This window comes from Hyperoodon ampullatus (assembly GCF_949752795.1).
Source record: "Hyperoodon ampullatus genome assembly, chromosome: 10".
NCBI lineage: Eukaryota > Metazoa > Chordata > Mammalia > Artiodactyla > Ziphiidae > Hyperoodon > Hyperoodon ampullatus.
The window spans coordinates 72,180,211-72,202,690 of NC_136923.1; positions in this window are offsets into that span (position 1 = coordinate 72,180,211).

The window sequence follows — 22,480 nt, forward strand, 5'->3', positions numbered from 1 at the left end:
TAACTCCTGGCTTTGTGAGAGACATCCTTTACTTGTACTCACAGCCCCACATCCTTGTACTTAACCCATTTTCCCCAGCCAGTTTCTCTCCCTCTTCCAAAGGGCTTCAGAAACCTCCCCTCCCACAGGAAGCCTTCTTGCATGGAATAGATGAGAGGCAGTGGTGATTCTGGTCCAACCCTCTCTACACTGACTTGGAGCGCCCACCACTGAGCACCCACCCCACCTATACATATCCCTGACGTCCATCTTGCCCATATAGTTTCCTACCTAGAAACTACAATTGTTTTACTGTGCTACATCTTTCTTCTTTGCCTACATCTGTGTCACCTTAGACTGGGAGCTCCCTAAGGACAAGACAGGTAATAAAAACAGGGTAACCTTAACAGTCATAATACACTGAGAACGTACTCTGTTCCAGGCTCTGCACCAAGCATGTTCTGGGCACCGTGACCCTCGCTGTCAGCAGACCTGCCCTCCTCAAGCTCCACCCACCCCGCCCACCTGAGCCACCAGGGAAGGGCCCCAACAGCTGGTGGGTCTAGAATTGGCCCAGTGGCTGTAACCTGGGGTCTGGAGAGCCTGGGAGGAGCCACAGCCATCAGAGGGCCCTCCGAGGCTGGATGCTGACACCCTAGCAGGCTCCTCTCACCCCAGGGCAAGAGCCGTTCTGCCTGAAAGGATTAATGTGATCTGAAGCTGCCCTGAAGATGCAGAGCCCTGAGGATGGAAGGAGGGAGGCCACGTGCTCTTCTGAAAGGGCAGAGGGAGGGGAGGGGAGAGACACCTGGAGTGTGATCCTTCTCCCAGGACACTCTCATCCACACCCTGACTCTGCAGGACATGCCACCATTACAGCCTTCAGAAAGCACGCTTCTCGTCCTCGGGATGGCTTTCCAGCTGAGAGTGCAGGTGGTGGGCACAAGGTCACACAGATGGTTAGTGATGGAGAGGGAGCTAGGACCCAGTGGCTCTCTCTCTCTCTCTCACACACACATGCACACACACACAGACGCACTCCCCTACTAATGCCCTGGGCCCTCTTCTGAATGGCTGATTTCTTGGACTCCTGTCTCCCTGTCTGAGTCATCCCAAGTTTGGCCCACTCCCAGAATTCCTGAGACCATGGCCACCGATGCTGAGAGCGCCTAAGATACAAATCCAGCTCAAGGAAGTCTTCAATTTTGCCTAATCTATGTCACCTCTGACAAGAGCTCCTTAAGACAAAGGGACATAATAATAACCAGGATCATAATCAACACTCAACTGCCAGGTGCCCCCCTGGGTGGCCCTCCCCCATTGGCATGCCTCACAGCCTTTCTGCCATCATGCTACCACTTCATTCTGGGCAGGCTCCCCAGCCTAGCACCCCTGGAGGATTTGAGATGGGATGGCTGTGAGCTCACAACAGAGGATGCCCATGATCCATCAGACTCTCTCTCCTTCACTCAGGGGCAAGGCCCCCACGGGGCCAGCACATGTCTGATCTTTGGAGAACATAAGCCTGCCCTCAAAGCACCGACATCTGGCCGATGGAAGTGATGGCCTGACTGTCTCACAGAAATGACAGGGAAAGGGCAGAAAAGGGCAGGAAGCAGAGGTGCAGTGGTTCAGAGAAGGGGCAAGGATGGTGGAGACGGTGGCGGGGCCAAAGCTGCCACTACTGGCCTTCACCCCAGAGAGCCACAAAGAGACAAGATGCAGAGGCAGGGGTCCATGGAGGCCTTGGGGTCGGGGACAGGGCTCGGCCTTGAGGGTCCAGCAGGACATCTACAAGTAAAGATGAGAGTGAGGTGTGCCCAGGGAAAGAAACTGGGCAGCAGAGGTGCTACACACCCATGACTAAGTATGCAGATCTTGGCTCTGCTGTGTGACCTCGGACAAGTTACTTACCCTTTCTGTGCTGCATCTATAAAATTGCAATGAGAGCAGCACCTACTTCATAAGATCCCTGAGAGATTTAAATGAGTATTTACAAAGTGTTTAGAACAGCACTTGGCATGTAATAAGTGCTATATGAGTAATAATTACTATTGGTGTTGATGATAATGATGTTATTTCATTGCATGGAAGCCTTTTCTAAATGAATGCCCAATGGTTTTGCTGTTACCTGGTTTCTATACTTTGGGTAAGGATTTGCTTGCCCATTTACCTGAAAGAAGTAACAGATTCCAGGACTGAGCGGTGGAGATCCCTGATGGGGTGCCCCGTGCCTGCTGACTCCCCACGAGAAGGGGAAAAGGGGAGGAGAAGAGGTGCCTCCTGGCTAATGGGTGGTTTCTGGTGCTCCCCAGCCTGAGCAAGCGTAAGTCCCCAGGGAAGCTGTTCTGATGACCCAGAGGGATCCTCCAACACCACACCTCCTTCAGCCCAGCTTGTCCATGGATCCAGGCAGGAGCGGCACGCCTGGGAGAGCCTGGGAACAGGAGGAAATTCCCAGGCCACACCCTCTGCACCACCAAGTGGACAGTGCATGGATTCTCTTCTGGCCACTGGTTCATGGCCAGTGGAGGAGCAGCCAGAAATTCCTTCACCTGGTTAGTTGCAGGTCTCGGCCAGTGCTCTCTGCGGAGGATCTGCCACTCTATTCTCCAGCCCCACGGCCAGAGCCTGCAAGGATGGCACTGCACAGGGGGTGGGAAAAGGGTGTGGCCACATGGTTCCTATGGGACTTAGACCATCAGTGAGCTGAATGTGAGAGGCCAGTGAGTCACAGGAAGGCGGGAGGGGTGGGGGCGGGCAGGGTGGGAGGAGTTGCCTTCCATCTGATAGGAAAGAGGGTTCCTGACTTTGTGGAGTTTGGGGTTTAGTGGGGAAGGCGAGGACTATACTTATGTTAGAATCATTCAGTAATAATAATAATTATTATTGTTATTATTGTCAGCTCCTATTCCTATTACTCAGAGCTCCCCCTCTGTTCTTCCAAGCACTTTCCTTGCATCCTGTCATTTAATCCCCACAGAACGCACTATGAGGTGGGTGATGTCATGCAGGTGAGGAAACGGAAGCATGGGGAAGCTATGTAGCCTGCCCAAGGTCCACAGCGGTCAGAGGCAGCTCAGGGTGCGCAGGCCGGGCTTCACCCTGACCCTGAACTGTGGCGGGAGACAGAGGGTGCAAGCAGCACACCCCGACAGGTGTGCCAGCATCAGGGGAAGGCACCCACAGGAGTGATTTCTGACGACAATGAGGATTAATGGGGGGCTGGGCAAGGAGCATATGCTGGGGTGCGGATCCCAGCAGAGAAGCATGTCAGGATGGTGAGACGAAGCTGCTGATTGTGTTGGGGGTGAGTGGGGGTGAGGCAGTGCTTCTCTGCTCTCCTGCCTTTATCCTGTGCAGAACGGGAGCCTGGCAGCCGGTTGGGAGGGGTCAGCCTCTAAATGCTCCTCTGGCAAAGAGCGGGGCCTCGAGGCTTCCTGATGATGCTGTAAATCAGGGCTCCTAAGTAAAGCCATTACTCTGCCTCCAATGCTCAGTCTGTTGCCCGATGTCACCGTTTGAGACGTTACTTGAATTTAGTTTATGACTCCCGCTTTCGTAAATCCTGCCTAGAGCACAGCCAGGCACTGGATGCAACACTCCCGCACCCTGGGAATCCCGGTCTGGGTCTGGCTGGGACTGTCCCAGGCCTGAGCAGGGGAGCCTGGCCAAGCCTGGCACTGGCTGGGGGTCGGGTGGAGGGAGGGGAGGGCGGGAGGGAGTAACCCCTGGGGGGGTTACTTGGTCCCACTTGTAATTACCTGCCTTTTGACCCTGAGAAGTCATCCAGGCTCTGAGATCAGCAAGGGATCAGAGATGCGACAAGGTCCAAGGAGGGGTGTGACTCAAACCTACCCCCCACCCCTGCCCAGCACCCTCCCCAAACTGAGCCGCATTGACTCCGCCTCTCCCACCCTGCAGACCCCCACCTCCCCATCCTGGACAGTCTCCCCCAGTCCTGTTCACAAATTCTCATTTCTCCTTCTCTGCCATTCTTCCACATCCCACTCATGTGGGAGCAGCTGGTACACAAGGGCCGGCCTTCCTCCCGCTTCCACTTCCCAGGCTCAGTCCGGAGTTGGCCATCCCAAAGCCAAGGACAGTTTTAACCATCTGTCCACACACGCCTCCCCCAGATACGAGCTCCTGGAGAGCAGGACTGCATCTCCTTCATTTCGTCATTGTCTCCGTTAGCCCTGGGCCAAGTGCTCAGAGGAAGCTCAGTAAACATTTGTTGAGAGGTCTCTTCATTTCTGTGGCCTTAATGTATTACAGTGTGGGGGACACAGAGAAAACTAAATGAGTGTTTGTGGACTGAACGGAATCCAGTCCAGGAGGCCCCCCTTCCCACTGAGTCTGGGACAAGTCTCCAGCCTTCGCTACCTCCCACCTTTCAGACGTCACGCACTCCAGGCTCTACAGGCTCTTCCCATGACCAGGCCAGGATGCTGTGATGCATCAGGCACTATCCCTGGGCAGGGGAGCCCTTGTGAGGCCAGGGACCCTCGCATATTCAGAAACACCTCGGCAGCACCAGCGAAATATAGGGGCAGGGATGGCAGGCGGAGGGCATGCCTCACTCCCACAGGGAAAGGGTCTGTGGTTGCTGGCATGCTGCTGAGTGAAAGTTCTCCGGATCGGCCAGCCGGAAGATGCTCCAGGAGGAAAGCTGCTCTTACTAACACACATTGGAACGGACAGAAGCTCCCTGTACCCATCACAGAAGATCTGCCCAATCACTCCAGATCAGTGTTTATCAAATTGCAGTTCATGACCCCATCGGTGGGTGATGGAATCAAAGCAATAGATCATGACCAGCATGCTTAGTAGAACAGAAGAGAACAGGATAAGGTAGGATTAGATGGAAGAGAAGAGAGAGGAGAGAAGAGAAAAGAGAAGAGAAGAGAAAAAGAGAAAGAAGAGAGAAAAAGAGAAGAGGAGGGGAGAGGAGAGGAGAGGAGAGGAGAGAAGGGAAGGGAAGGGGAGGGGAGGGGAGGGGAGAGGAGAGGAGAGAAGGGAAGGGAAGGGGAGGGGAGGGGAGAGGAGGGGAGAGGAGAGGAGAGGAGAGGAGAGAGGAGAGGAGGGAAGGGAAGGGAAGGGGAGGGGAGGGGAGGGGAGGGAAGGGGAGAGGAGAGGAGAGGAGAGGAGAGGAGAGGAGAGAAGGGAAGGGAAGGGAAGGGGAGGGGAGAGGAGAGGAGAGGAGAGAAGGGGAGGGGAGGGGAGAGGAGAGGAGAGGAGAGAAGGGGAGGGGAGGGGAGGGGAGGGGACAGGAGAGGAGAGGAGAGAAGGGAAGGGAAGGAGAGAGGAGAGGAGAGGAGAGGAGAGAAGGGGAGGGGAGGGGAGGGGAGGGGAGGGGACAGGAGAGGAGAGGAGAGAAGGGAAGGGAAGGAGAGGGGAGGGGAGGGGAGGGGAGGGGACAGGAGAGGAGAGGAGAGGAGAGAAGAGAGGAGAGAAGAGAATAGGAGTACTGTACTTAGTAAGGATATTGTTTCACAATATCTTTGTTTCCATTATAATTTCCATTATACACACATTGGGTATTTGTATGTATCAAATGTACCTACTAGGTTGTGATGTAAAATATATTTCTTCCTGTGGGTTCCAGTCAAAAAAAGTTTGAAAGCCACTCATGTAGATGACCTAGACCACCCCCAAATCTACCTAATTGACTTCTGCCTCCCTCCCTATAATTTGATTCAGCAATTATGTGGTGTGTCTGTCTGTGGAAGGGATGTTTTGAACAGACTCTTTTTTTTTCTTTAAAAATACTTTTAATAGTTTTCCAAGTCTTCTATCTTGTTTCCATCCATAATACATCCTTTCCCCTATTCTTGGACACTTCCATTCTCATTTTTACAAATAATGTGTTTTTCTAAAAAACTTTTATTGGGGTATAATTGATTAGACTCAGTGTGGAGCTATCCTCTACCTGGGTGTCACAGCTGGGCATGTTCAGCAGGAAGGCATGTTCAACGGAACCTCAGGGACACACAGCCACCAGACCATGAGGTGGTGCTGGGAGCTCAGGCCCTAGGGAAAGGGCAGCTGGGACAGCCCCCTTGAAGCTCTCTCAGTCAGCCCCCCTGCCTTCAGAGGAACAGAAAGTAAAGGACAAGGTCTGTATGGCTGCAGGCCTTCAGGAAGGGGCCCCAGGGAGCTTTAGCAGCGACCCTCATTTTGTAGTTGGGAAACCTGATGCCCCTGCAGAGGGAGGCTGATGGCTGGCTTGGGGCTGCCCGGGGTAGAACCCATGTCTCCTACAGCCTCCCCATGAGCACTGCTCCCACTGCTGCCCAGGCCTGCCCAGGGGGGCTGGCACATGACGCCGTAGGCAGTGTCCTCTCCCCTGCTGGGGGCTGCCTGCTGTAGACACTGCCGGCTCAGGGGGTTCCCAGGAGCAGCTGGATCCACTGTTAATTCTCTCCTTGGACCTCCACAAGAAAGGCACCTTCGCTCAAGGGGTTGACAAGAAGCTGCTCAGAAATGAGGGAAAGGGAGAGGCACGGCCATTTCAGATACTAGAAAAACAAGAGCCCCGCCTTGCCCACACTTGGCCCTGATGGGAGGGTGGGATGAGGAGGGAATTCCAACGAGGACAAGCTCCAGAGGGGCTGGAGGAAGGGGGAGGGCTGTGGCAGGCCAGGGTGGCCCACCCAGGCTGCTCACTTTCCCGGGTTCCAGGTGACACTCCGTCCGCAGCTAGGCCTCCCCATGCTGTTCTGCAACCTCAGGTTTCAGGGAACCCCGGGTATCCCCACTCCTCCACCTGCTGACCTGGAGTCAAGGAGTCCCAAAGCAGAAAACTGTTAGTCTTCCTCACCTCCATGGCCCCAGGGCCTAGTCCAGTGTCTGGCTCATAGCAGACAAGTTCAATGAAGAATGAATGAATGAATGAATGAATGAGGATGACAGCCCAGCTAGAGCATGAGGACAGTGACAAAAAGAAAGAGCATTTAAAAATGACCATAGGATGAAAGGCGGAGGAGGGTACACATGGTGAATGAGGTGGGTGCTGTGGGCAAGGCGGAGCTGGAGCAATCTCAGAAGGCTTCCTGGAGGTGGGAATTAAGGGAAGGCAGAAGGAGGCATGGCAGCATCGTAGTGCTGGGATTGGGGAAGTACAGGGCACCAGAGGGGACACAGGAGGGATGTCTATCTCATATTCAGAACTGGAGAGTGCTGGGGGGCTTCCTGGAGTTAGAAGAGTGGAAAAAACTAGGAACTGGCCCAGCGAGTGCCGGGGAAGGGGTACAAAGGGAGGAGGGAAAAAGGGCCTGAGAAGAGACAAGATTTCCAATTTCACATCCCCAACAGGAAAAAGGGTCCGCCTGGAGAGCGGGCCACTTTGCCAGGACCCTGTGGTTCCAGCCAGAGGCAGAGCTTGCTGAAGTCTCCCTCTGCTGCCCCCAAGTTGAAGGACCTCAGCCACTGGAGAAGCAGCAGTAATGGGGCCTCCTGGTCCTGTCATCACACACATATTGTATTAACCAGCTAGAGAAAGCTCTCAAAAGAAACTCAGTCTATTTCTGTCACCACTTAGAAGTGAAGACTTCCTTAGAAATTGACTGTTGAGGCTCCATTGTACATGTAAAGGCACTTGCGTACGCGTGGGTGTATACACACACACGCACACGTGCTGCATTATTCTAAGAGGCCCAATTTGGGGCTTGCCCATGGCTGTGCCCCTCAAGGGGCTTCAGGTGAGTCTGAGGGCAGGGCTGGCCACAGAGGATATGAAGGTCAGGACCTATGCCTCTGTCTGTGCAGGAGTGTGTCTCATGGGTGTCTCCCTAAGGCCCGAGTCCAGATTTTGACCAAGTGCAGGTCCCACCCACATCTTCCAGAGGGTTGACTCTAAGCTGACAGATGGCTCAAAGGGCACCATGTGCAGAAACCCCTCCCTAAACACATATACAGTACCCACAGATGACCCAGGTGTGGATGGGTGCCTCTGTCCTGCTCTCAAAATATTTGCCTCTCTGCATCCAGCCAGTAGCTCAGTGTCTCTGACTCATATCTTGCTCTCTCTCCAGTGTGGACGCACGAGGACGGCAGCAGGGGCAGCTGCTGGGTCAGTGAGCTCCCTCCCCCTCCTTCTCTGGGAGGCCCTCCAGGGTCCTCAGGCTTGCTGAGACCTCACTTTCCCATCAAAAGGAGGAAAGGCACAGAGAGCAGCAGCTGCCGGGGGCTCCCTGTCAATCCACAGTCACTTACCATGGACCAAAGACCATTAGGGAGCAGTGGTTTTTAGGGGCTTCCATCTGGATGAACATCACCTGTTGTTATTTTTAAAACACACTTCTTTGTGACTCAGCTGGAATTCAGCTGAAGCAAAGGTAGATGTGGGAGCAGCGGAGTCCCCAGACATTCTGCTTTCCCTGTCGGCACCAAGGGCCTGCCATGAGCCTTGGGGACTATGTCGCAGTCTCACCTCCTGGACTGCTGAGAAGCAAGAATGGAAATGAGGGTGGAAGTGACAGGATGCATGTGGAAGGAGCATCAATCTCCCATTCTCCCCAGCCCTGTCCCCGAAGTCTTCAATAGTTTCCCCGCCTCCACTCCTTTCCTCACCGTCACTCTGCATACACACTCTCTGCGTGCTGGCACGGTGCTGGATGCGAGATACAGGTGATTCATTTTTCTTAAATGGCTACCACCACCAACCATGGTCCAGGAACTGGGCTTAGTGCTTTACAGCATTATATTACCTCATGTAATCAGTATAACAACCTTGTGAGATAAGCACTCTTTTTATCCCCATCTTAGAGGTGAATACACTGAGATTCGGGGAAGTTAAGTAACTTTCCCCAAATCATTCAGCCAGTAAAGGAAGGTCCTGGGATTTAAATTCGGGTTCATCAGAGTCTGAGGTTCAGCTCTGTAACTATTAACCATTTGTGGGTCAGCTCCCAGACTGTTTGGTGTCCAGTGGAGGACATGGGCATGGGAACCAAAAATTGTAATATACTGTGTCCATCGTGATCGGAACCAAGAGTCAACAGCAACAGTCATCCAACCAACGTACCCTAAGGGTCTACCATGTGCCAGCTGCTGCTTGAGAGCCTGGGCATACAGGTGGACACAACAAAGTCCCTGCCCTCATGCAGCTTACATTCTAATGATCCATCCAGTTGCCCAAGCCAGAAACTTAAAGTTCATCTTCAATAAGATGAACTCTTCTCACCCTTTGCACTCATGGCTCCCCCAGTCTGATCAAGGTATTATCTAATCATCACCAAGTCCCACTGATTTTACCACCTAAGTAGCTCCAGCTTCAGCCCACTTCTCTCCATCCCACCTCTATCACCCCAATCCAAGCCACCATTCTCTCTCTCCTGGACTATTCCAATAGCCTCTTAACTGGTCTACATCCATTCAATCTTGCCATCTTCCAAGTAGTTTTCCACCATGCAATTAAAGTAAGCTTTTCAAAACATAAATCTGGTTCCCCTTCCTTTAAATTATAATCCATCAATATATATCCTTCCTATTAAATATAGAATGGATAAACAACAAGGTCCTACTGTATAGCACAGAGAACTATATTCAAAATCCTATGATAAACCATAATGGAAAAGAATATGAAAAAGAATGTATATATATGTATAACTGAATCACTTTGCTGTACAGCAGAAATTAACACAACATTGTAAATCAATGATACTTCAATAAAAATAATAATAGTCCTTCAATGCCTTTCCATTGCCACTAGCAAAAATACTTCTTACCTGCCTATGATGCCCTGTCTCCCCAGCCTTTCCCTACACCGTGACCTCAACAACCATCTCCACCATCATTGTAGTCATACCCTGCATCCCCACAATCACCCCAACCTCCTCCACCACCATCCCCACCACCACTGCAGTCCTCACCATCACAGAAGCATGAATCTTCATAAAGCATCCCTTCCTCGTGTGTGGCTGAGCGGGTGCTGTGTGCAATGATGGAGGCAGACAGCCCTGCCTTCAAAGCTCTGATGATTTGAGGCACAGACTCAGAAACACATCATCATGGCACATGTCCGTTCAAATAAAAGCCTTATGACTGATGCGGAGTTTCTAGCCTTCCCACATCTCTAAAACAAAAGTTCTCAGCCCCTAGTAGAGGGTGCACTGCTCTTCCTGCCCTGAGGCAGGATGTATAACAGCCAGGACCATCTGGAAGAGGACTGGGATCCCAAGACAAATCACTGTAGGACCCCTAACACTTATATTCCAGCAAAACCTTGAGATGATGACCTTTGAGAACAGCCTTAAAGAGAAACACAAAAAGTAGGCTTAAAGTTGAAAGAGGCAGGCCCATTTCCCTAGAGTCCTTAGGATATTATGTCTGTACCTCTTCCATCTCCCAGTGTTAAAGATGAGGAAACAGAAGAGGGCCAGAGAGGAGACCCTCTTGATCATATTGCAAGTCCCCGGGACAGCCAGGATCCAAGTCAGCCTCTGAGACTCCGTCCCTCAGCCCACTTGGCTTCCTGGAGAAAAGGAAGTAGAGAGGGAAGCCACTCAGGAAGGGAACAGCCTCCTGCTACCAGGGTCCTTATGGATGACAGGACAAGACATGCTTTCTCTGGGCTTCTGCTTATCTTTCACAGCTGAGAAAAAAACAAAATGGTGGACACGGCTGGCTCCGAGCCAATAAAATGGAATTATGAATGATGGGGGCGTTTCTGATTGATACTGCCTTGGCTAAAAGAAGAAAAAAGATACCCCCCTTGACCCCAGACCCTAAAGGGCCCGAGGGGAGCAACCTCACCACTTTATTGCTTAAAACCAACTATTCCAAAGCTGTCCTGGTTCTTGGCTTCCTCTCTGGGTCCGCATCTTCCTCCTCTCCCCTTCCTCATCTTAGTTCCAGAAGAGAGATGGGACACGAGGCAATGCCAGCTGGAGAGGCCAACAGATGGAACCCAGAGAAGGAAAGCACTAGTAGTTAGAACTTACTAGACATTCACTGTGAACTTATTTCCATATGAACACTTACTCTTCACTTTTTGGAGGAATTTGCATGCACTGACCCATTTAACCCCACAGCAGCCCTTTGCTGAGGAATTCTGAGGGGGAAGGTGTAGACCTGGCCTAGCTAAGGCAGAGATGCTGGTGAGGTGGCCCTGGCAGGCATCCTGCTGAGATTTTACCCCCAGGAGAACGCCTGAGATTCCTCTGGAAAGTCCCTAACAACTCCATTGTGTTCTTTGATGCCCCTAGACAGCCACTCGAACAGAAATGCCCAGACCAACTGCCAGCTGCCAGCTGATCAGTTCACCCCCTCCCCAAAATGAAAAAACAAGATTCACTGTTCCCAGATGGTCTGCAGCTTCTCCCGCTCTTCTCTCTCTCATAAATCCGGTCTTTGCCTTTGTTAGTTGACAGCAGTCTACTGACTGTCCCCTCATATGAGAAACATTATATGCAGATAACTGAGTCAAGGCTTGACGCAGCCTGGGCTGGCCTAGGACACCCTGGGGAAATGGCCCAGGCTGGCCCCCCACAGAACACAGTTAAGGCACATGTGCTCTGCGGTGTCTGCCCTGTGTGCCGTGAAACCCCTATCTGTGGGGAACCGTGAGCCAGCAGGAAGGCCTTGGGTCTCTAAAATGGTGTACAGATGGCAGGAAATTGAGGCTGCAGCTTCTCTGTACCAAGGACACACATGCATCTCAGCTCTTATCCACAGCAGCCGATGTGCCCCGTGCGAGCAAGGGGCCAAAAAGTTGTTTAGGTGAGCAGGTGCTGGACCTCCCCATGAGACGAAAATGAAGATGCTTTGTGTGCTTTATTTCCTGTCCTGTCCTGAATGCTCCCCTAATGCTAAGAAACACGGTGTAAAATAAAGCCCACTGTATCCTCGTTATTAGATGGCCAATCCAAACCCATGGCCATCACTGGTGGCACTGGACTAAGTAAATGTCTCTGAGTTTTCACCCCCACTTTACAGATAAGGAAACTAAGGCACAAGGAGGTCAAATGACTTGCCCAAGATCACACAGCCCGTAAGTAGCAGAGGCAGGTTGAAGCATGCACTAGACTGCCTCTAAGGAGTAGTGTGCAGTGCAGTACGGTGGGAAGGACGTGGGTCACTTTGTCAAGAGCCCCGCCATTCAAAGGTAGCACTTGGACCCACATCCACATCTAGGACAATTGAACAATGAGATGGAAATAGCTTGGTGGCTGGGGACCTGGGAGTCAGAAAGTGTGACTCTCACCTACAAACCAGGTGCAGGGGAAGCTGAAGAAAACACTCCAGCTGTTGCTGGGAGAGAAGGGCTTGGGGATGGGAGCCTGTTGCTTCAACAGGCCTGGAACCTGGGGAAAATCGGTACATTCAGATCACAAGCTAGAGGACATCATAGATGAGGAAGTAGACCTGGGAGGGATTTCCAGCTTGAAACAACCAGCTCAAGGGCCAGAGGGCTGTGGAATAGAGAATTTTTGCTGCAACTTGGGAGCCTGGCTTAGAACTCAGACAGAAAAGCCCTTCTGTGGTCAGAACAAGATAGGGTTGGTTTACATCAGCCTAGAGTGACAGGGGTTTCAAATGCAGCTGGGGACAGGGTGGCAAGGAGGAATCCTGCACTGTCCAGATTTCACTGATCAGACATGCCAAGGAGGATTAAGTAATTAAACAGGGAACAAGCCAGTCGCCTTCTCTGTATGAACCTGGCCCTGAACTGCTCTTGTGGTGGCAGAAGGGCTTCTGTCCTCTGATCTCCGAGCCTTCAATTACCTTCACAGTAATCCTGCCTGCACACATCCACCCAGGCCAATTTCCTTAAAGGCAAATCGGACCATGTCATTCCCAGCTTAAAAGCCTTCCAGGCTCCCCACGGACTTCCCCACAAAGCCTAAGCTCCTCAGCACGGCACGTAGGGGCCCTTCTTGGCTTGGCCCTTCCTTTCTGTGCTACCATTCAACTCCCCTGCCCTGGCCTCACTCTCTCTGCTCCCTCTTCAAGGATATCCTTCATCGAGGCCTTCCAGCTGCATGATTTTCTTGGCGTTGTGAGTGCCATCTCCATGGTTCTCAACCCTGGAATCAGAATCCCAGGAGAGCTTTAAAAACTCCAATGCCCAGGCCACACCCAGAATAATTAAATCAGACTCTCCTGGGATTATGGCCCAGGCATCACTGGTTTTTAAAGCCCCCCACCCACCCACCCCCCCGCCCAGGTGATCTCAGTGTGCATCTAGGACCCAGAAGCAACCCTAACCTACTCCCTTGAAGATTCAGCCCAGGTGTCTCATTTAATCATCAAATACTTTTTGAGTTAGGCATTATTTTAAGCACTGGATATAAAAATAATAATGATAGCTAATATTTATTGAGCACCTGACATACGCCAGACATTGTCCCAAGTGCTTTATGTATATTAACTCATTAAACCGGAACAATACCTCGATGGGGTAGGTACTATTATTACCCCCCTGGGGCACAGAGAGGGGAAATGACTTTCCCAGGGTCACACAGCTGGTGAGCATTGCTGCAGGACTTGCAGGCAGGCAGGCGGTCTGAGCAACAGTCTGTGCTTTTTTTTTTTTTTTTTTTTTTGCGGTACGCAGGTGTCTCACTGTTGTGGCCTCTCCCGTTGCGGAGCACAGGCTCCGGACGCGCAGGCCCAGCAGTCATGACCCACGGGCCCAGCCGCTCCGCGGCATGTGGGATCCTCCCGGACCGGGGCACGAACCCGTGTCCCCTGCATCGGCAGGCGGACTCTCAACCACTGCACCACCAGGGAAGCCCCAGTCTGTGCTTTTAATTCCTGTCCTCACATCGTTCACAGGCTGCAAGAGTGAAGCGATAAACAAATGAGCAAATAGAGTAGAAAGAGGGATATGGGGGAAGAAAAGCTGCCTGAGTGACAGCAGCGAGGGGCTGACTTTAGGCTGGGTGGTCAGGCCATCCCCAAGAGCAATATTTAAGCTGAGCCCTGAAGGATGAGAAGGAGCCGGCAGAGTGTGGGACGTGGTGTTCCAGGCAGGGGGCCAGCGAACATGGTGTGTTCTAGGAACTGTGGAAGTCCAGTGTGGGGCTGGGGAGAGGGCACAGTCAAGTAAAGAAGCTGAAGGGGCAGTGCCTCTGCAAGCCACCTAAGAAGAGGAATGAGGTCTTCAGCAGGGCACACAGGTCCATCTGAGGGGGGGCCGGAGGCGCCCAATGCGGCCATTTAGCGAGAGGCACCTGCTGTGGAGCTGGAGAGAATCAACTCCTCCACGAGGCTTTCTCAGTGCCTTACCTCCAACTGTAGCACCATCACAGTGTGTTGTAATTGGCTGTTTACCTCTCGGCCTCCCCTCCCAGACTGGGAGCACCTTGAGGGCAGAGACCAATCTAATTGGCTTCTGAAACCCAGCCACTGACCAATACTAGGTGCTTGGTAAACATCTGTCATCCACAAGAAAGTTGAATGAAAGCCTGGTAGGCTGGCAGCTTCCTGAAGAATTTCAGAGGGAAGAAACTAGGAGAGGTCCCTCTGCCTGCTTTCTCCTCCATCGATCTGGGGGTTTCACAGACCTTGGCCAGAAGAAAGGGATGTGGCACCCCCTCTGTCCCCAGCAGAGCCCCTCAGCCCACCCTCATGGCTGAGCACCCGCCTCTGATGGGAAAGCAGTGGTAGAGCTGTAACAATTTTCAGCAGCCAAGCCCCATCCCTTCCCCCACCCCCAGCAAACCCCATTAGGCAGGGCAATGGGGAGGGAGGTGACCACAGCCCAGTGCCCAACTGAAACGGTGGAACCTCGAGATTCCAGGTGGTGACTGACGCTTTAAATAGCTCAGGCATTTAGCTGCAAGTCCGGGCACCCACTGCTGCTCTGGGTTTCTGACTGAAGGTGGGGCCAGGCCTGGCGTTGGAGCTTCTGGAGTCCTACTTCTGCTGCCATTGCCACCACCAGGTGGGCCCCCAAAACCAGGAGATGCTCTGTCAAATCAGAGGAGGGCAGAGGCAAAGGGCAGGAGGCTCAGAGGGGTCACCTAGGTCACATGGCCAATTGGTGGCTAAGCTGGCCAGGACTCAGGTTTCCAGACCCCCAGCCCAGGGTTTTCTCCACCGGCCGCTTCTCCACCGGCCTTCACAGCCCCTGCCTGCCCTCACTGCTCCTTTAGGAATGTCTCAATCTGGCTGTGCTGAAGCTGCGCAGAGCACAGAGCACCTGGAACAGAGGGGCCCACCTGTCTCCTGAGAAGAGGCAGCCAGCCGGGTCGCCCAGGGATGTCAGTAGCCCCTGCTCACCACCAGAGGCCATTCCGCTTTGACGTTTTGCTAATGGTGTGATGGTTAAGCACGCAGGTCCAAATCACAGTCCTGCAACTTCCCAGCTCTGTGGTCCTTGGCAAGTGACTTACACTCTCTCTGCCTAGTTTCCTCACTATAAAATAGAAATGATAGTGACAACAATAATCCTATGTCCTAGGATTGTGGCGAGATTAAATGAGTTAACAAGTGTAAAGTGCTTAGAACAATTCCTGGCAGGTAGTAAACGCCTAATCAGTATAAATGTTACTGAGAACTTCCCAGGACAGACTCAAGGGACTTGGGTCCCTATGCGAACCCGGGCTATTCATCAACACACTCTATGCCTCAGTTTCCCCATCTGTTAAATGGGGAGTACTTCATCTCTATGAGTGGCTTGAGGACAACCATGAAATGCCAAGAACCCTGAAAAGAGTTTGGAGGTTAAAAAGAAAAGTATCTTACAAGTGGGAAGCGTGATGGGTAGGTGACCCTGTGGCAGACGCAGGGGCCCATAAATCACCCTCGACCCAGCAGCTGCCTGGGTTTTATGGGCCCTGGTGGCCAGGCTGCTTTCCTGAACATCATTCAGAATTTATAGACTCTTGTCACTGTCCTTCCCAACTCTTTTATTTCGTCGCCTGAGAAGGAAGCCTGGCATTAACAGAGGCTTTGCTGCCCTCCCAGGAAAATGCAGCCCGTTCTGCATTCAGTCCCCAGCCAGTGGGAGGAGAGGAGCTGTGAGGCCGGCAGGTGTATCCATTGCAGCCAGGTCCCTCCTCTACCTGCTGAGGGAGGATCAGAGGACGACAACCCCGAGCCCAAGCCCAGAAACCAGCCTCTGCACAGGGGACCCAGTGAAGACTGAGACCTCAGGCCTCTAGGAGTTTGAACAGGACTGGGCCAGGCTGGGCCGGGGGCCTCCTCCCAGTTACTGAACAAGGAAAGCACAGTGGGAAGTACCAGCTGGGAACCCCTGGCAAAACCTTTCCTGCTTTTGTCATTTATGAGCTCTGTGCCATCAGCTAAGTAATTTGGCTTCTCTGAGCTCCCATTTTCTGACCTGTACTCAGGGATGAAAGGACCTGTCCTGTCTACTCCACAAGCTACTAGGATGAGGAAATGAGACCATGAAGGAGGAGGGAACTGGGAAGGGATACAAGGGGAGCCGTAGCAAAGTGACCAGGAGTGTGGGGCACAGGTGCCACATAGCCAGGTACAAATCCCCATCTCCTGTCTGGGTGACCCCAAGCGAGTTACTTCACCTCTCTGTGTCTCAGTTTCCTCTTTGGTAAACTCTGGATAAGAATGTTTAATTCACAAGGTTCTGTGAGGATCAAGTCAGACAGCATCTCTAAAGCCAGCCAGGGCTCAGCAAATGTGGGCAGCTGAGAGAGGCAGCATCCCCGAGGGAGTCTAGAGTGGTGGGTGAGGGCGTGGAGTGGGAATCAGACATGACTGGGGTCAAATCCCAGCTCAGCCATGCAGTGTTTGTATGACCTGGGACTCATCCCAGTTGGCCTGGGACTTCCCTGGTTTCAAAACGGAAAGTCCTGCATCCCAGGAATCCCCTCAGACCCAAACAGGGTCAGTTGGTCAACTTAGACCCAGAGCAAATCCCACTGCTATTCTGAGCTTCCGGTTTCACATCAGCACAAAGGGAGGTAATACCTACTTTGCAAAGGTAGTAGGGGAACGAAATGGGAGAATGCATGTAAATTACGCCAGACACTTGTAGCACTTGATAGATGTTCACTCATTTCATACTCACCGCGACCCCAGGGAGGCAATGCTCAGCAGGGGTTCCCCAGGGAGGGAAGGGGCTGCACCCAGCAGAAGACGTGGGGCCCCCAGACACCGCCAGCTCCTCCTCTGATGCCTGCTGACCTGCTGGGCCCCTGGGAGCCAGGCCCAGCTCCAAGCAGCTTTGCCTGTGATTAGAGCTTAAACCCCACTCTAAGGGCATGTCCAGCTGCCATGAGGTCCCCCAAGCCTTTCCCTTGGGTGCAGGAAAGCTATTCTAGAAATTGAAGGTGTACAAGAATAAGAATGCCTCTCGTATACCAGGAAGCCATCCCACCTCTATCCCTACCTTCTCACCCCTACTACCTGTCACAGCATGTGACAGATTGAATCGTAGATAAGAGTGTGGGCTCAGGAGCCAGGCTCCCTGGGTTCACATGCAAGCTCTGCCCTCTTACTTGCTGTGTGACCTCAGGCAAGCAACTTAACTTCTCTGGGCCTTTTTCCTCACCTGTAAAGTGAACTAATAAGTACCCACCCCACAGAACTAACGTGGGGATAAAATGAGTGCAAAAAGCTTACAGTAGAACAGCGCTGGGCCCATTATAAGCATTCAATACCCAGTAGCTATTATTCTGATGGTATAATATAATATAATTCAATCCAACATGACCTGGTCATTCCATTAGCCTCTTTGAGCCCATTTCCTCACCTTTAAATGGAGACAACTCTGCTTGCCCTACTTCCTCACTGTCATGGGATCCAAAGTAGATAAACATGGCTGTGAGTGGAGCTTTAAAAACCATCAAGCGCCGTATATGTGAAAGTGATGAAAATAATGCATACTCTAATAAATATAAGGTAATAGAAACACAGTACTATGGGGTAACATGATACAACGTAAGGTAATACTCTGCATTAAAAACCGAATTGAGAGAGAGACAAGACAGATGGAGAAAGAGGAGGAGAGGCAGAGAAAGGCCAAGCGAGACAGGGACAGCGAGTGAGGGTTGGACTTCAAGAGCAGGGAACTGATGCTGTACCGTAATTTAAAAACCAATATACAGTAAATATCAGCCCGGCGCCACAGAGCAGCAGCATGGCAGGGTGGCCCGACCCGAGATAACTCACACCCCAAGCTGGGCCAGCCACCAGCGCCCTGCCAGCCTCCCCTGTCACTCATGTGCCATTGCTCTCTCCCCCTGCCTGGGGCCACTTGTACCTGCAGTGCCTCCCAATTACGTGCCATATTCACTCGGCCCGAGATTTATGGAACAGGCTGATCTCAAAGTCCTGGAAATGAGCTTGGAGCCTAGACCTCTCCCCTCGAGAGAGGAGGAGTGGGATGAGGCTTGGTTTCCAGGCAGCCTGGCTTTGTGCTAGGAGTGACCTGGAGGTCCAGGCCCCAGTTAGCTCCCATCCCAGCTCTCCTCCTGTGGCTCCACCACCTCCCTGACTCCTGTCCCCTCCCTGTGGTTACACAGCCCCCCTCCATCATGACCCCATGTCACACCTAGACACTGACCCCGTAATCCACTCCTGGACCCGATGCCCCCAGTTCCTGAAACCCCATCCCCCCAGTATTCCTCTGGATCTGCTTTCTCCCTGCTGGAGGTCTCATGCGCTCTTCTGTGTCCTGGCCCAAGGCCCATATTTTTGCCCCAGATGCTTTTCCAGCTTCTTCAAACCAAAAGAGCCAGGAGGTCCCTCTTCCCACCACCAGAATCAGCCCTGGGGAATGGGTGTTGGGGGTTGGGCAGGAACCATGGCCCAGGGAGATATTTCTTTCTGGCCTTCTCTCCACATAGAGACCAGGCTGAATCAGATGCCTCCTTCCCTGACAGAAGGTTCCCCAATCCACCTCCTTAGGGCCCCCAGTGCCTTCCCACCCCCACCCCCATCCAGGGCATGCACAATGGTTTCAGCAGGACCCAAAGCAACATGTTCTGTGGCCCTGCCACTAACTCCCATCCCCTGAGATACCGTGTCGCGCTTTCCCCTGTGACGCGCCCTGTAGATCCAGCCTAGGCACGCTGACCTGGAACATGCCATGAACGCCCTCCCACACTGTGGCATATTTCTCCAATGATCTGACCCCTACATGAATAAGGCCCACGTGGGAGGTCCAGTCCCGAACTCATTAGCCATGTTCACCTAACCCCTCCTCCACAAAATTCCCCCAACCCCTCAGCTGAACACAGTATAGTTGTAAGGTGTAATAAGAACCCAACTGGACCAGGAACCACTTAGTGACCTCTAAGTGCCTCAGTTTCCTCTCATGTATAATGGGTATAATCATAACATCTGTTCTTCCTGCCTGCCTGGTAGGATTGTCCAAAGGGTCCAATGAGATCATGTGGAGAGTATTATGAAATTCCCCAAGGTGCTATACGATTTAGGGGTGGTTGTTGGAAAGGACCATCAGTTAAGCCGGTCCACGGTCATTCCTCTCCTCGCTTAGGAAAATGCCACTGGTCTACCACGAATAACAGCACACATTACCCAGCATTCACCATGTGCCAGCCATTGCTCCCAGAACCTCGTGTATAGCAATTCACTGAATTCTCCTAACAACCTTATGCCGTGGGTAATTTATTATCCCCATTTTGCAGATGAGGAAACCAAGGCAGAGAGAGAGTAATCTGCTCACATGTCCAGGAAAAGAGAACACAGTGTAAGCCCTAGGAATGAGGGTCCAGTGCACACACGCTCCCTACATAAGAAGGATCTGCATCCACATATTTCAGTGCCTAAGCATCCCCGGTTAATGTGCATGTTTCTCTCCTCCATCCTACTCTTAGACCTAAACTTCCCAAGGACAAAAAGCAGGCCTTTCCCCATCTGAGGAAGATTTCTCAAGAGTAAGAAGCCTCCCTTGCTCACTTGCGACCTCTCTGTGCCAGCAGCCCCCTGCCCAGATTACTGCCCATCCAAGGCCTGGGAAACCATCCTGCACCCAGCGTGACGGTCCTCATGTCATGTGCTTAGAAGCTGTGACTAGACAGAGGTGCTGGGATTTATGTCTATTCTAGACTCTCCCCTTAGTTCCCCTCCTCCCAGCTCAGCCCCTGTGATGCACGTAACCAGGCCAGGAGGAAGATTAAGCGGGTCCTTTAGGGTCAGCTGGCCCTAAACTGGGACCACGACCCCCAAATCTCTTCATCCAGTCAGTTTGCATTTGGGTGAGATGGTAAGATGTCAGCTATGTAGTGGGACAGGGAGGGAACTGGGAAAGCAGCTTGAGAGTGCATTTCTTAAGTGATCCTCATCACCCTTCCACCACCATCATCATCACCACTACATCATGGAGTTAATTGTGTGTGACCTTTAGCTGAGTCCTGAGCAAACACACACACACACACACACGTGCATGGGAATGCAGGTGAGGGAAGGCACTAGAAACAAGCCATAGCTGGGCATCCCCACCCCAACTCCCACCTCCACCAAGTCCTGGAGTCCACAGGCAGGGCTGGAAAAAATACAGGAGTAGAAATCAAATGATCGGTGTGGTGGAGGGCTGTGTGCACACACATACCAGAGAGATGATTCATCTTTGCAGCATCTGGCCTGCGGGGTGGTGCACAGTAGGTGCTCAATAAATGCTTGTTGAATTAAACTGAATTGGTGAGGACTGCTGACCAGCTAGTCACGAAAGAGATGGATGAAGGACCATGGGCTTGATCACCAAATCCTAAACACACAGGCTCTCCTGACTTGAAAGCTTGATGGGGTGGAGGGAACACTTTAGCACAAGTAAAAGGACACCTCACTCCCACACTGGCAGCAAAGTACAGAACTTACGGCCTCAAGAGGTGGAGTGGACTGAGACCATGAAAATGGTGTCAGTAAATCATGATGACCACACTTTGATCCTTAACAAGCATCAGGAAAAATGGCCATGACAGGGCTTCCTCCACCCTGTGAGGACAGAAACGATCCAATCCTGTCTCGCACCTGGGTGGAGACCTCGGTGGAAACAAGGCAGGATTGGGGCTGGAAGGTCCGGAGGGGGCGCTGACCTAGGGTGGAATTTCTCAACTGCAGGAGGTTTGCTGTGAATCAAAGCTCCTGAGAGCAGACCAAGAGCCAGGAAGGAATGATCACCAAACAGCCACATGAGTGCACACATGTCCCAGCAGAGAAGGACAGAGGGCCCCAGTGCGGCTCCATCACCTAGCGCGTGGATCACTAGGTGAGTTCCAGACAAAGCTGAAAGAGAACTTACTCTAGGTTCCCCTGCACCCCAGTGAGTCCTCCAGGACCCGTTGCCTTGTGCTGTACGACGACCTCTAACCTTTTACCTCCTTGACTCCAAGTTGCCATCCAACCTCCCTCCCTTCTGCCCCAGGAGGATTTATCTGGGTATTATAGTGGCTTCATTACAGGGCAACACTGAATCAAAGGATCAATTTGCCCACCCAGGAATCTTAAATACCTTTTTAGAATGACCGGGCCTCATCTTATGGCCCTTGTTGGGCATTTCCAGGGGTTTCCAGGAGCTCAGAAAGCCAAGCCTTCACCTCCATTGCCATCACCCAGGGAGGGCTCCCACATCTCTTTCTCATCAGGTACTGAGACCCAAGCCGGAGCCTGAGCCCAGCTCACTCCCTAAGCTCCTCCAAGGCCTGCAGGCTGAGTGACCATATGTCACTCATTTGGGTGACCAGAGAGAGTCATGTAACAGCAAGACCTAGTTTACTACCAGTCTGAAGTAGGAGCCTGCACAGACTCCCAGTATTAGTTGGGGATCAGAGTAAATCCCCACCCCCAGCTTATTTGACTAAAGCTGCCTTAACAGGAGAATAGATCAGGAAGGGTAACTAGGAAGGAGAGTGCTAGCTTTGGGGAAAAAGAGTAGAAAGTAAGTCTTAGGGAGGGGAGATGGGAGGACCAAATAGATTTTGCATCCCTGTGAAGTTATATTAGAGACCTGAGTTAATGCGAAAGCGAAGACCTCCCTGTGTTGGCCTAGACCAAAGTGGGGTGTTGAGGGGAGGTGGCCCAGGAGGGAAATACAGAGGGAAAATGAGTTAAGAGAGACTCAGCGTTTTGCTTCCCATGCTGTGTCTGCTGTGAGTGAGTTAATGTATGGCGTGCACAGTTGTCCCCCCAGTACCCAGGACCCCCATAGATACCAAAATCCACGGATGTTCTAATCTCTTTATAAAATGGCGTAGTATTTGCACCTAACCTATGCACACCCTCCCATATACTTTACAATCACCCCTAGATTACTTATAATACCTACTACAATGTGAATCATTGTAAATCATTGTAAACACATTGTAAATGCTATGTAAATAGTTGCCAACACATGGCAAATTCAAGCTTGGCTGTTTGGAACTTTCTACGATTTGCTTTTTTCTGAAAAATTTTGATTGAATCCACAGATGCAGAATCCACAGATAAGGAGGGCTGACTGTAAATGCATAGAGTTCTAAAGAGCCCAACTTTGGGATTTTGCAGCCTCTCATGTTTCAGGGCTGCCCTGTAAATACAGGACTGAGGCAAGGAGACCGAGACCCCA